This window comes from Centroberyx gerrardi, chromosome 22, assembly GCF_048128805.1.
Source record: "Centroberyx gerrardi isolate f3 chromosome 22, fCenGer3.hap1.cur.20231027, whole genome shotgun sequence".
In the NCBI taxonomy this organism is placed as follows: Eukaryota; Metazoa; Chordata; class Actinopteri; order Beryciformes; family Berycidae; genus Centroberyx; species Centroberyx gerrardi.
Window position 1 is genome coordinate 20,576,759 of NC_136018.1, and position 16,841 is coordinate 20,593,599.

Consider the following 16,841-nt stretch of genomic DNA (forward strand, 5'->3'; position numbering starts at 1 on the left):
ACTCTCTCCCTGGTGGAGCAGCAACTTGCTAACTTGCTTGAACTCGTGAAATTGCCGCCCTTATGCTCACTACGTGCACACACAAGAGTACAAATCAGTTCAACTTTGAGGACAATCGTCACACGGATTTGTACAGTAGGTACAGAGGAAATGTTAACCACAGCCGTAGCATGATTTCCCAGAGCTCTTTGACCTAACATACGTAATGATTTTATTGAGATGTCAATAGAAAGGCTGCAGCATGGGAACTTGTTGGGGTCAGAGTGGGTATATCAGGAACTTCAAATGATGATGCACATTAGAGTAGTTTGCTCTTTCAAGTTCAAGACAGGCTTGCTCCGTTGTCAGCAAGCTAGCTAGCAATGAATGGTAGCTAGTTTGCTAGATCTTTTCAGTTCAAGATAAACCAACTGGCAACATGAGAACTATTGTAATTGATCAAACATAACAACAACCGGGGTTCATTAGAATTTATTATTAGAATAAACAATTTATTAGCTAGCTAAATCAAAGAAGACTAATAATTAAAGCAAAAAGGACATAAACCTTTAATTATTTAAAAGAACATGGTAAACCTATTTTTCAATCCAGAACTCTGGTGATGGTCCAGATGTTTGAGAAGCAGACCAGCAACTCTGTTTGCCTTTGAGCAAGGCACTTGGTCTAACCCCTACAGCTGCTCCCTGGATACTGTAATCGCTGCCCTATGCTGTGTGATTGTGGGTGTCAGAAATGCAGAGGAGCAGTTACCCTTTGTCAATATAGTCATTGCCATGACACCTCTCCTGCAGAAAAAGAGAAATAGTCAGCGACTTTCTCTCTTATTGACATTGTCTCTCTGTTGTGGTGTTGGACCCAACCTGGGAACTGTGCTGTAGACCAGTTGGTCCTGGTTGGGTGTTGGAGGTGTCAAGGTAGGGTGTACTCTCTTCACCATTATTCATTAAATTTTGTAGAATGCAGGTGGCCTTGACAATCGCTTCTGCCACCTAGCACCCGGCGGTACACACGACACTGAGCGGACAGGATTCCAAAAGAATTCTGTGCAATGCATCTGACATGAGAGAGGCGGTAATTGTAGATCCTATGCCTACAGGTTAGTCGCCACCCAAGGGCTACACCATCTATGGAGGATACCCAGGGTCAGGATTCAAGTCAAAGGCCCGAATAGAGGTTATGAAAGTTCTTCCCAAAAGAGTTTGAGAGTTTGATGTATGAGGTCACCTCAGTACAAGGTGCATGAATGTTTAGAACTGTTTGTAATGTGCTTCAGATTTTGAGCTACAAAGTAACCTTGTTGACTTTGATGATGGAACTCTTCAGTTAGGTGAACGTTTGCCTCTCAGCACACACGCTTGCACACACACACTTTTGAATATTAGCTGTCCCTGAATGTTTGGGGTTTTAAATCCCCTTGAACAAACCCATTTGAGAGACACACACACAACTCTTTCTATCTCACACTCTCTCTCACAGACACACTCTCACTTACACACACGTTTTGATTCAGTGCAATGTTTTGGTTCACCTGGCATTCAATATCTGCCTTAGAGTATGTTTACAGTATATTGTAATAAAATACTCTTGATTATAGTTCTTCTAATACATTTACTACAATAAGAAGGGTTGGGCTAATGGGTTCTGTATTTATTGTGTGAATCTTCTGGATCGTTGGGGCCACCATGACATGGAGCTGATCAAAAAGCTCTGGGCTGAGACGGATGTAGGTCTTGAACCTTGCAGAATCAGCTGAGATCCCTCATCAAAAGCTGAATGACCCAGCATAATGACCATAGCAGCTTATATAGTGTCTTGTCTTTGTTCTCAGACTATAAGTAAAACCATGAAACATTTTTCCAACAAGTAACAAGTAAACTAAAGTTACACATACGTTTTAAATATAGGGCTGATAAACATTTGTTTTCTAATTGTTATAGGCCTGCTAGGTATTATGGTAGTATTTTATGAAAGTGGAACATAACAAAGAGAAGAGTGCACAAACACGTCTTCAGTGAGACAACCTTGCTTGTAGCCGTCCTAGCAAGGTCAAAGTGGATCGTTGCTATGGTAATGCCCGCTTCAGGTGGCCATCACGTACTGTGTGTAAAGCCCTTTAGAAGGACTTCATTACCCAGAAATCATGTAATGTGATGTCAGTAAACTGTGCACCCTTTGAAGCTAAATGTCTTCTTCTTAGTGTCTGGTGGTGGTGGAGGAGGTGAAGAGGTTCAGCCATTGTTGAGTCCAGCGAGTCGAAGCACTTGCTGCTGTTTGAATTTCACTCTTAAGTTTCTATTCATCACTTCATGTGCGCCAACAACATTTCCCACCAGTGACCCTACTGACACCAGAAATTAATTTGGGTAAACAGGGCGAATCCACGCAGTCTCAGTAAGTGGGTGTTTGTGATTTAGGGTGATGAGACAGGTGTGTTTTGCATAAAAATCTTAAATTTTAAAAACTTACAAATTTTAATAAATATTTGTTAGACTTAAACCTGTGAGGCCATCAGGAGAGCATTTCTGAATCTGCTCCACTGACAACAATTGGACCACTGGCTTTTTGGGTCCATATAAAATGTTTAAGCTTTTACTCTCAAATAAGCTTCATGCTATAGTTGCACTACCAGTTCTGAACCAGAAAACATGCCTGTATCCCAGGAGAATTAACCTGGGTACTGTCACAGGGTCTACAAATTCTCCTATTCATCGTCAGCTGAGTAACCACAGAAAGATCATGCTAATATCATGGTGACATAGCGTCTTAAAACACAATGCCTTGTGAGTTTTGGCTTGCAAGGCTACGTGTTTCTATCTTTGAGAGAGACTTGTTTAAGCACAAAATCCGAGACAGAACTGTCCAAGAGCTGTCTAAGTTGATAATGCAAATGATGTGAATTCTATTTCAAGGTAAATCTCCACATAAAGACATCCTTTCAAGATCTTCACTTCAAAAAGGCACGAAGCAATGTGTCTAAGTGAAGAGATTATACTATTAGCCGAGCATAACTAATGAACACGGCATCATTGTTGTATATAATGTCATAATTATCTTGTTCCAAACGACAATACCATCCACATAACAGAAATCTTCCTTAAGCCAAGCATGTACTATTTTTGGTGCAGTTCTTCTTTTTTTTTCTTGTCAGTTTTGATAAGAGACTAGCGGAATAGATTATGCTTTGCTAGGGTCTCGGGGGGTTGGGTTGGCTCCTGTTAGAATTCATTTAGTCAGATAGCCTCTGTGGATTATCCCTGTTTTCAGAGGCCTGCATTTCTGACAGGTCATTATTGCACATCACACTGGGACCTACTGCGGCAAGCACCATGTAGCGAGCCCCACCATGCATCCACAGCTCTGCGCAGCGGCGTCTATGTACACACACATGCACACACACACTATCAAACACCACCGGACAGGGGGTAAGGAATGGCCGTTCGTCTGATGTGCTGATAGTTCAGTGGTGGACCTGATAGATCTCCTGCCCCGGCTCTCCATGATCATTACTGCTGCTTTAAAGACCCAGGGCCAAGGAGAGGGCTCACACCGGTGGAGATACTGGCTATGGGCAATGAGTAGAATGCTTGATGGATAGACCTGAAGCTTGCATCAGTATCACAGGAGGCAGGAGAGGTGGGGGCTGAGCTTGACATCTCTCTCTCTCACACACACAAGCACACTCACACAATCAGTACAGGAAAGAGGTAAATCCTTATTGGAGTCGGTGAAGGATAAGCAGTCCCGTCTGCCAAGTACGTTTTCCATACTAAAGGAATACACCATGTTTTGGAGAGACTGGCCTATTGGTCAGCTTATACATTAACTGATGAGAACATAGACACCAAAATCATCCATGTGTCCCCGGTAGATCATTGGCTCTGGAGCTCCATGCTAACACTTTAGGATACACTGTGTTGAGTGACAGTAGGCTCCATGCTAACACTTTAGCATACACTATGTTGAGTGACAGTAGGCTCCAGCTAACACTTTAGCATACACTATGTTGAGTGACAGTAGGCTCCATGCTAACACTTTAGCATACACTATGTTGAGTGACAGTAGGCTCCATGCTAACACTTTAGCGTACACTATTGAGTCATAGTAGGATGCTAGCATTATCTCAAAAGTGAGAACTTGTAGCAGCGCTAAAGCTAAATCATAAATAATGTTAAATGATATGCGGCTAATTCTGGCAGATTTATAAATGGGTAAAATTTTCACAAAATAGAAATACAACATACAGTACTATTTTGAACTAGAAGGGACTAATTCCACTGTGGGTCCACAACACTTGGGAGCATGGCTTTATTTGTGTCCATAGAAAGTGAAGGTGGTGGGTGATGGGACACTGTACAGCTAAAAATCACTGCACAGTGGATGAATACGTGGTTGCTGAAATAGTTCCAAAAAAGATACACTAGCCTCTGTGACGAAACCTTATCTTAGACATTATCTAAGTGCTTTCTCACTGTGAACCTGATGTAAAATTGCAAGACTTTTTCATGACTTTTTGAGAGATTTAATATACTGAGAAAATACAGCTTAGGTATCAAACGGCATAGACCAATAGAGTTTGCATCTATAGGCTGCTATTATGAATTGACAAGATCAGAGCTTTGCCTTTCTGCCAAAGGCCTAGAAGAACAGGATATTTGCAGGCAGAGGGTATTGATTTGCTCTCCTGTCCAATTCACTTCAATGCCAATTTGATAAAGATGCATGAGCGTCAATTGGGTATGGTGAGGTTGGGCACTTCCATACCTTTGTCTAAGTGAGTCCAAATTTGATCTTGTAGTTTTATCATTATATTACAGATCAAAGATCAAGCACAAATCACATCAGGGCAGCATTCAGGACCAATGTTCCCTCTAAGATGATCGTTTGGTGACCTATGACTAATAATTTATCAGATTGACCAAATAATAATATCTTGTCAATCATCATCAGTTATTGCTCCAATTAGTCCCTGGAAACTGGAATGTTTTTGTGATAAATGATATTAGATCCAGTAACTTTGCCATAGCTTCAGGTTTTTCGTGAAATCTGACAAATGGCAACCACGGGAAAGCTTTTCGTTTTCAGTATTGCAAAATAAATCGGAATCAGCCAGAAAAGAGGGGCTCGCAACTGAGCCAAACGCTCCACTTGACCTCTCACATGATTGAGGCTTTGACAAAGAGCCCGACCCGGCCGGCTGACAGCTGACTGACGGACAAACTTTGCTGCAGGGTACGCCGTATCTTCCCGAACCGAGACAGGCCCGAGCACAGCGGCGGTCGGCTCATCGCACCCCTGAAGTGATGTGCAACCGGTTCCCCCCACAGAGCGTCTGACTGAGCCGGCTGGCTCCTAAATAATAAAACAGCAAAGACCCAGGATTTATGTGCAAGGGCTCGATGGGAGTGCATACACGTAAGGCCTTTCAATCAGCCGTGGTAGTATTAGCAAATGACCTGACTCCCATTAAGAGGCATTAGAAGAACATTTCCTGAGCCGCACGCAGCCAATATTCACAGCTAATTAGCGAGTGTTGGCTGACTGTCTATCAAAAGCGTGACAATAGAGCAGAATTATAAAGAGCTGCCGTGGGGATGACTGGATGACTAGATGTGATTAATGTAAACAAGTGAGAAATTGTTGACGATGAAGTTCCTGGGTGCTGAGGGACCGTTCCCTGACAATGTAGCACAAAGAAATTAAGCTGCGAGGAACTACATTGTCCCATCGCAAACCGTGCCACCGAGTACACACACGGCGAGGAACCGAGACGCCTGTTGAATGCTGAAATGAATCCGGGCGGACGGGCGGAGAGAGGCTCGCTCTGCAAGGTCACTGTTTCGGAACCCTCGCCGTAATTATTCTTGATACAAGGATTAATATCTAATTCAAGGTGTAAGCCTGGATGACTCTTTTGTTATTAACTTTGCTACAGCGGGGGAAACCTTTCTGGATTATTTCAATTCAAGTGATTACTTTTGGCCTAGCAGCTGATTGCAAACTGTGCTGCTAGGTTTACTCACCACATTGATTTCCTTGCCAATATTGAGGGTAGAGCTCCCAAGACACATCACCCTGCTCTCCCCTCCTATGCTCTCTGTAAATCTTATTAGAGATGGGAGCTGATGGAAGCTCTTCCCCAGCGCGGTACTGAGAAGAGCACAAGGTTAAAAGAAGAGCAAAGTTCGATTGAGGTTGAAATAAAGTGGTCTTCAAGTTATCCGTGCCATAAGAGAGAGCAATACTTACCCAAGCTGACTCTAAACAAGCATGAATATCACTTTTATGTGATGAAATGGAGAATGTGAACAGCATTTGTTTAGCTCCAGTGGTTCAATCTGTTCCTCTTAAAACTAAACTATGGTTGAGCAAGCATACCTGTGCTTTCAGAAAGGTAGGAAATGTGAAATATAATGGTAGAGAAATCTCACGTATGAAGGAGTTGATAGCAGAATTCAGTATTAATGCATTGTATTTGGTACCATTGAGCTGCTATTGCTCTGAGGACTAGTAATACTGAATGTCTCCTTTACCAAAATAAAGTTAAAAAAAAATAAGTCACATGATTATGTCACATGATTTGAACGCAATCCAACTCAGTTCTTCATTTGTCTCTCTTGAGCAAATACCAGCACAAACACAGAGAGATTGTATCTGACTAGAGTAATAAAGGAGATCATGGTAATTATTTGACTTAATATTCTTTTGATAGTAAAGCTCATTGGCCACTGGCTGTATTCCACTATATATCAAATGTGCAGTCATCCAGATTCTTCTTTAAAAGCCTATTCTGGACCCATTCTCAGAAATGACACACCTATTTCTAAACTCCCAGTAGTGTCTAAAGAATTAAGTTGATTATAAACAACTATCTAATTACATGAGAGAATATCTAACCAAAATATCAGAAATATCTAACAAATGAAGTAATTTGTATTATTTTCTAATAAGAAAGTCATTAATGCATTTATTTAATCTCATATACTGGAACTCTTAATTCAATCACAGGTAGAACTCTCATCTTGGTTTCCAGCTGTCATATATCAAGCATATACCAAGCATATCATCAGAACATTGTAGCTTTTTGTCCAATTTCTGTGCAAATACACAGTCAAGCGCAACAAATACCAAAGATCCTTTGCTAGGATGCACATTTTATAATTAATCCCATTAAAAGCAGACACATTTTGCTTTCTCAAGCTAGAAAAATGCATTCAAGTCATTCAGTCATTTGAGCCTGTGGGTTCAGTGGTGTCACTTTAATAGAAATCCTCTGGTTGAGTGAAGTAGGCTACTGTGTGGAGCAAACTAGCAAACTAGGAAACAACTAGTGAAATGCATAGAGAAACAGCAGGTATGTTGGCTTGTCTAGCAACAATTTATGCATTAGGTTTCTAAATGTGTTTGTAATGGCTTTCAAATGACTACTGATATGCATAGCACCTCTCTCATATCAGTCTTCATATAACTAGCATAAACTATAAACTAACAATACCATAAAATGTACCTGAACAAATGCACATGTACGCGCACTCACATCTTGCAAACAAGAATCTTGTGAATTATCACTTTAAAATTAGCCAAAAAGCCATCCATTCAGCGTATTGGTTTGTGCTAACCTGGTTGTTGTCTAGATAGTTCGCCTTGCTAGCGTTTTGGTTAGCTAGTAGCAAAAGAAGCATCAATCTAATAACGTTACTGAAGAATTGGGATGGACACTTTCAGTTTTTTTAATAACAGATTGAGTAATGACATTAAATTCAGAACCTCATGGTCAACAGAGTCAATAACAAGATGTGTAATATCACATATTGAACTCTCGTCCTTTTGACATTGCACTGGAAACAACACGTAACAGTGTTTTTGTTTAAGCTTGACTCATTAACTTTGAGCACATTTTAAATGCGCTACGTTTTAAGTAGATTTTCACGCCAGTAATTCTACTTCTGCTGATGTAAAATTTCAGCACTTCTACAAGAAATTTTAGTGCTCTTTCCACTCCTGCCTCATTGTAACCCCTATCTTAACTCCAAACCCCAAGAAGCCTTTTTGCGAGACCTTCATAAGTGGGTATTTTGCAATTGCACTTTACTTGTGTGGACAAGGATAGAGTGAAAAAGCAAACACACATACACACACAAACACACCAATCGCTGAGTCAGGTCCCTGTTGGGTGTTAGCTAATGATACCAGCTCTTGGTAGATGGATAGCCAGGCGGCGTCTCACTTCAGAGGCGAAGGCCAGCATGGCCGTATTAAAAGCACAACGGCGTCGCCATAACACTGTTTGGCATGCTGCTCGGCCTCTGTGCGTTAGTCACACAGAGTCACCCGGGGAATACTTTCTACCTCTACTGATCACCGGCCTGCACCTCCTGGCCCTGAGAAATCAGCAGCCAGGATTTATAGATTTACCTTAGATTGGCTCTCCCGCATTTGTACCCCCATAAATACTTTTACAGCGCCGCTAATGCTACTGTTGGGAATAAACAAGGTTACGGCGGACAAGATGAGGCCGAGATTTAGTTGGCGACTCGGACAGCACAGGGGAGAGCAATGAGGAAAGGGGTGTAATGTCAGAAACGGGGGGAAGCGGGCCGCGTTGGGGATGAGAACTTTATAGCAATGCAGGGTGTGTTTACATATAGGTTCAGGCTTACAGGGATACGCAATAACCGACTATGATAACATCAAGATCTTGCACTCTGAACACATCTATAGGGTTACTACTTAATATTCTGAAGGTAAGGACATGTGATTTTGTCTTATGGTAGGGCTGCATGAACTGTAATACTGTGCTTTACCAACTATATTGCGAGGACAGGCTTAACTTTTGAGGAGAGTTTGTCTTCTCCTGAAAAAGCTTAAGTGCTGAAGAGGCATAACTGTGGATTGTACAGTATATATTATGTTTCTATGTGACTGTGTATGTGCCAAATAAACGTAATTCAATCCATAAGGCTCCTTCTAACATAAGCAAGCAAACTATGTTATTGGTATTAATTAAAAAAAACTCAAGGCTTGAGTAAAACTGATGACCTTGGCCGTAATTCTTATCAAAGACATTACGGTTTAATTATTCAAGCACATTACTTCACTTCAGTTTTAAATGCTACTCATTTGGACAACTTCATGAAAGTTGCAAGGTTTAAAAGCATGAAATATGCATGGTCAAGCCATCACTCCCTTCATAATGAATAAGCATACCTTAGAATTGACACATTTGCTCTCGGAAAGACTTGTAAAAACTGACAAGCGTACGTTCTCTCTCGAGTTGACTAAGCACTGTGTGTCTTCCCACTATTCGCTCCTTCAAAGTCAGCAAAAGCTACCGGCTAAGTTGGTCAGCCAGGAGGAAAATGTCAGTGAGTGACATCAATTGTTTATACCAGTTTTGGTTCAGACCGAGGTCAACTAGAGATACACAGTGATTGTTTTAGAAAGTGCTCATGTACGTGCTGTGCTCTAATTTGACTTGACAAACCGCTTGTTCTGTCTGCCCAGATTTGATTCAGTCTCTTTGAGACATAAACCTTATGAATCGCATAAATAACCAGCAGCGTTAAGGAAAACACCAATAAATGTCTCAGCAAGCCACCAGAACAGCTGCAACGCACCATGGCACGCATTGTAGTCTGGAATGAATGCAACACCACTCAAGTTCACGTTTAGGCCCATAAGTCATAGTGGTGGAAGACCCTGTGTCATAAATTCCAACAAAATGTTCATTTGGGTTGAGATAGTGTACTTAATTTACACGACCATCAAACCTTTCCGTGACCTAGAAATGCTTCATCATTTATAGGTGAACATTCAGAATGGCTTTCTATGTATTGATGTTTGCACTGGCCTGCAAGGCTCTAAGGGCTTGAGTGGATGTAAAGCAAGAAAATGCACCTCACAGCATACCAGAGGCGCCTGAACCCTGCTTTTAGTACTTTTATATCCAATATTTACTCTTACCTTTAATTTGGCAGGTACCTGGATTACTTATGGCCTTTAATGTACCGTATGAGACGTAATCCATTTTAGCAGGCCAAAGCCATATTATATCTTGTGCTGAATAAAGGAAGAGAAGAAGAAAAAGGAGATGGTGTGTTTTTCCACTAAATCAAACCAGGGGACAAGACGGAGAGTTTACCATGAGATGTTAGCACAGAGATATAAACAACGGCAATGAATCAGAAGAGGAAAGGAGACTTTTCCACAAGGCAAGACAACTAATCATGTGATATTTAATTTAGACCAATTGCAGTCGGTCATACACTGGGGACTAGCATGAGAAGAATTTGGCTAGTTGGGCCAGCAAGCCTATTCACATGGCAGACTCTGAAGCTAATATGGGGCTTCGTTTTTTCCACAAATGTGTCCTTTTGTCTATAGGAGTGTACGAAGAAAGTATACTTCCCACTTAATGCACTCCCTTCCCTCAACCTCTATTACTGAGGTGTCTTTAAACAAAGCACTTTTTTATTTATATATGTTTTCTATTGTTTGTCCTTCTTTGCTATTCAATTTAGCCAGTTAATTTGCACTGGTACAAAATGGTGGTATATTGGCCCCGTCCACTGAGATTTAACTCAACCAATGAGATTATTTCTGCCTCCAGAGGAGCTCTGCCTCTTAGAAATCTTTGTATAACTAAAAGCCCAATCTGCCAGTTGCCAACAGTGATTATACAGCAGTTCCTAGGGGTCAGTGTGTGGAACTGTTTGAATGTGAAACAGGCTGAAAAGAGGCATGCTCGGTAAAAGCCTTTTCTGGATAAATAAAGGTTAAAAAGGACACAGGCGGTTATAGTTCAATCACATCGCAGCATCATATAGATTTACCGCTGTAGATTGTTGTAGACAGGCCCTAGTTTGGTGTCTGTGTGGATGAATATAATGGAGTGACTAGTACTGATGTGGGTCTTCCTCAGTGAAACCAATGCTAGTCATAACTGATGAAAGAGAGCAATTGTTGAGCACATTTTTTTTTTTGTAAATCAATACCATGGAAAAATGCCCATTTAGCTATGAGGACCTCCTAGTATTTGTTTGGGTGAGTCTGGGAAATGTTAAAAATGCACATAGCATATAATAGATACTAATAATAATGCTAATAATACCTCACCAACCATCATTGTTGATGACTATATTGCCATGGTTTCCTCGTCCCAAGGCCATCTGGTTCCTCTCATTGCCCAGCTAGTTACACAAGGGCTCCCGATCCACATCATTATGGAACTTGACCATGTTTCTCAGTACCGGTAGACAAAGACTCAAATCAAATATTATTGTAAACTATTGCTAATCATGTAAATCCATACATTGTCAAAGTGAAAATACTCGATTCACTAAGATTATTGTGCAGAGTTATTTGGGAAGTCATATAAACAAATTTCTGGCCAAAAGGCAAGTGACATAAAATCATACATATTTTAGAGGCTAAATAAGGTTTCAGGTTTGGCCAAGGGAGTGTGGATTTGGCCACTGTTATGTTAAGAAGAGAATGAAGTGAATGAAGCACAGTCTTTGGTGTAATGCGTGTCGAGGAAAACGGTGCCAGATTTGAACACTTAGAGGTATCCCCATTGAACTGATTGTTGCCCTACTTACCATTTGATTTGGTTAAAATCCGTTGTGCTTCAATCCTAAAACAAAACTGAATAGAGCCACAAAAGGATCAAGCTGGCTGCTAATAGTGCTGAGTTTCCATCTTATTCATATAGAAATTTATGCAAAGCGAGTCGTGGCACCCAAGAGGCCTGTGCTTTCCAACAGCCGATCGCTAGTCGCGAGCAAACTCAGCACACTGCGTCTCTGAGGATAATTCACCAAAGACTGGCAAGCGTAGGTTCAATGTCAGGTTTAATGTCATCCAACAACAGCTAGCTTTTCACTGTTTTACACGACAAAGATATGCTGACATTCAGAAAGATTGCATGCATTATTTTTGCGACAAAAGCTTCCCAAAATGTGTTTCCGTTAAACTGTCAGTACAGATTACAGAGCCGAGGTGTTTTAAATCCATTTTTAATCCATTGTCAGAAACGAGTAGCCTTTTGTTTGTACTTTGAATTTGCTGGTTGTATCTAAATGAAAGTGAAAATGCCTGATTTAATATGTTTTTATTTCAGGCCTCGAGGCAATAAAACCTAGAAATTTTGATTGTATCCACTGTACACCATCTGCTTGGTGGGAAAAAATAACCAGCCTTTGCATTCACAATGTTTCAATCCCACTGGCGGCTTGACATGACTCTGGTGTGTCTGTAGCATGTAGCTAGCATGAGCACCGCCGCCATTTTGCACATCCTGATAGAACAAAAAAAAAGCAGCCGTTAGTGTGCCTGCTTCAGCTTAAATGCTTAAAAAATTGAACTCATTAGAAAGAGTTTATCTTTTTAAAGAGCTCTTTCATCTATCGCTCTAGTATTAAAGAAATTTTGGTAATGTGCTTTTGAGTATGTAAGGACCCACTGCCCTATGCTTGACATGATAATCCTCAAAGACCTGCTGTTTCAGTCCGCAACCTTCACCACACATACTGTAGAAGTCGTGTTGTTCTTCAGTTTTTGTGTTCACAAGAATGAGTCTAGACACAGACAGAAACACAGACGCCACAATGTCCCAAATACCATGTGCCAGGGTGGAAGGACACAGCAAAGACAAGCCATAATTCAGTTAACATTTCTTCCTTGATGTCGGACAGCTTTTGCCCATTCAACTTGTGGATGATAGAGCCCAGCTTAGCCCCATACTTGAACTCTGTAATGAGACCAAGCCCAAAGTACTCATTGGTTTTTATGGGCTCGCTACCAAGGTCAACAACTTGAAGAAAATGTCAATGTGCTCAATTTAGTACAGCGATGAAGTAAGTGCAGTGCAACTAGTTGATATTTCAGTGGCGATGAAATGGCGTGATGAAGGTTGAAAGAGACAAAGCTCATTACAACAGACAAGCTGTGATGCCCCAAATTACAGTTTAGCTTTCTTATTGGCTCTTTGGTTGAAATTCAAATTGATTTAATAACTGAGAAATAACAAACATGAAGCTGCATTTTAAAATAGGGTATTTCTAAAAACATCCGTTAGTTGTATATGTGCATAAACACACATACGCTGATATCAATACACTTGTTAGCACAAATATCAAGTAACAGAAAACACTCCTTTGCTTGAAATCCTCTGGCTGAGCCAAATTTCCAAGGCAAGTACTAACAAATTTGTACAGAAAGCATATTTGATACATGCAATAAATATTTCTACGGCAAATTAGACCTTATTAAGCGTTAAAAACATTTGGCTTGCTTGTGTCATCTATTAAAAATGATTTGGCCCAGCATTTCAGCATCTTTTAAGATTGACACAAGCAGAAATATTGATAAAATAGACCCAGTTTTTACTTCATAAATACTGCATCAGTGTCCGACACATGGTAGAAAAGCTACACAATATTCCATTCTAGCAAGCCGCATTCTAACATTATGGCAAGCAGCAAATTAATATTACAGCTTTGTGGGATACAATATTAGTAATGCCACTGTTAATAAAAATGCTCTTGCTGAATAGAAAATCTAATTAAACCAATTTTCCACTTTCTCTTTGGTTAAACATGTTCACTTTTCAACAGGCACACCTCTATACAAGTTCAGCAGTAGTCAACCTTTAACATTAGCTCCCCTGTAGATCTGCTGTCACTACCACTATTCAGGTTTGTTCCCAGCTAACTGCAACAGGCAAAATTAACTCATGAAAAGTATGATCTGCGACAGTAAATGAAATATTACCTGGTTTATAGCTGTTTATAGCTGTGTTAGAATTAGATTTTTTACACTAACCATTCATGAATTTCTAGAGTTTTGGACACTAAAAATAATTTTATAATAATAAATATAATTTCATATTCAGCATGATGGACTTGTCCATTATCTTTGCTGTAATTTCCCTCCTCTGGTGTTACCAGTTAAGTTGCTAGGCTTTCCAAGCATGAGGAACTGCTGGCTATCAGATGTCAACATTTGTCTCCTTATTCCCATAAATCCTTGTGTTTTGGGGTGGTTTCCTGTAGTTGGTTGGATTACCTTCTCACTCCAACGAACCGCAGCACAGTTCGCTAGGAAAAGGGCTGAGACTCGCATTTTCAGGCGTCTCGGTGCGGCTATTTGGTGCCACCCGAGTTCGAGTGGCAGTATTCTCACCTGGCCAAGCGAACCGCAGTAAAGGAGTAAATGCTGTGGAGTTTGAATGCAGCGCAACATGCATATGTCTAAGAGTGGCTCCTATTGATTCAGAAAATATCTTTATGAGGTATGTACTTTTGCTGATAAGCAAGGCAGCATTAAATTGTCAGATTTTACGAGTCTGTTGTGACGTTCAGGACCAAGGCAAACCCTGTTGAAGTCGTGTAACCTGCTGTAAGGTCACCTGCCACTTTATCTGGTACACCTATCTAGTAGTGGCTGGTCATCTGTTGCTATAGCCCATTTATCATAAGGAACAACAACTTGTGTGTTGCGAGATGCACTTATGCACACCACTGTTGTTAAAGACTGTTGTTGAAGCATTTGTGGCCTTTCTGTTAGCTTGAACCAGTCTCCTCTGACTTCTCTCATTAACAAGTTGTTTTTGGCCACAGAACTGCCGCTCACTGGATGTTTTTGGTTTATCGCACCATTCTCTGTAATCTATAGAGACTGTAGTGTGTGAAAATCCCAGGAGGGCAGCTGTTTCTGAGATTCCACAACAATCAGACCATGGTCAAAGTCACTTAGATCACACATTTTGCACATTCTAATGTTTGGTCGAACAAAAAGCTAAACCACTTCACCATGTCTGCATGTTTTATATGTTGAGTTGCTGCCACATGATTCGCCGTTTGGAGGAGCAGGTGTACTTAATAAAGTGGCCGGTGAATATATGTCCTTTTAGTCCTCTGGCCACATCTGCTTACCGGCATCTGCCCTAAAGCCTGCAACAGCCACATCCAACAGTGTGTTCATGTACCCAGCGACCCATGAGCTCGGTCCAGCAGACCCACCGGGCAAACGGCTGCACACCTGGCCGAGCCCAAAATAAAACAAGACATTATCGCGGTATTACTTCTGGGTTAGCTATTAAACGGGGGAGGGAGGCCGCGCGGAGGAAGGGCAGAACATACATCTTTATCTGTGTCTACTTACAAAAGGTTATCTTTCATATTGTTCAAATGTTACCTGATAAATGTCCTGGTAACTCTCAATATTTCCGCTGCGGGTGGCACATTTGTCATCGTTGAGGCGGCGGCCGGAGTGGGGCACAGATGGGAACTCCTCCCTCGCGCTGGCGTTGACGTATGAGCCGCGGGTCGGAGCAGACGAGCGCGCGTGATTGATAACCGCGTCTGCTCAGAGCTTCACCTGAGCGGGAGGCTGGACTCATGAGCAGGGCTGGGAGTCAGCGGATAACAACAGCAGGTCTGTAAACCGTTAGTACAAAAAATACACAGTGATCTGATTTCACACTTGAAATAGGTTACTAGAAAACATGTCTGAAGAGAAAAGGGCATTGTGAGATTATAGACACTTGTGGAAATAGTGGTTGATGGTTGTATATGGTGACAAGAGGCTTAGTCTTGTCTAGTCTTGTTTATTTATATAGTCCTTTATCACAAGCATGTGTCAAAGGGCTTTACATAGCATCATATACAGTATATGTCATATACATGCAACATCATATATACATACTACATATATTACACACATCATATAGATCATTAACTACATACTATACATCATTTTACTAGATTATATACATCATATACCATCATATACCATACTACACAAACACACTCATTCCTATGGGTAATTTAAGGTCTTCAATTAACCTGACCTGCATGTCTTTGGACTGTAAGATTATATAAATTATATCTAAAATTTAAAAAATGTAACTGCATATTCTACAGATTTTGGACAAATAATAAACCCAAAAGTAACAATTGCATTGCCTTACTACATTTCACTATTGCAGTGAATTACATTGCTGATTACAATTTTACACAACCAATCTGAAGTGGACAGTATTTTTTAAAGGAGTCTTACCAAATGACACTGCCACTGTTTCCTCTTAAACCATTAGAGTATATCTGTGGATTAAGATGCATCAACATTATAAGAATGCGGCTGTTGACCTACAAGGTTTAGACACCACTACCCTCTCACTCAGAGGGGAAATATAATGAAATATACTTTATTACGAATTGCCTGTCCCATGTCAACTGACAATATTAAGGCATACATCATTGCACAAGATTATACATTCATGATTGGAATAAGTGGTGCGTGGAAATGGGACTTCTGTTGAAAAGATCTGCATCCTGCAGTACCTGCACTCTCGCTCACAACACAGTCATTCCAGTGGCACTTACTGTTACTACTACAAAAGTAAAAACTATTCCATGACCCCTTTTCAAATTTCCATGACTTAATTTTAATGAGACTGCATTCAAAATTAACCATCAGCTATACTTACTTTAAGCATGACTTAATATAATATTACTTAACTCTGTCAACAACAAAACAGTCTGCAACCAACAGCATTTTCCTCCCAACAGGTCTAGACTGTTTTGGAGCCAGCCACAGCTTTTTGACATTTGACAGGATACAAGAAAAAAAAAAAAGTTCACAAATGTCATGACTTTTCTAAAACTCTTCACCCTTTTATGATTTTTCAGAACTTCTCCAGGAAGACAAAACTATTTTATAATTCCATGACTTCCAGGTTTTCCGGGAGCGTGAGAACCCAGAATTTAATTTTTCCTCTTTTAATGTCTTACCCATTATAGACATTACAAACTTTAATTTAGCTATGATTGACATATTCC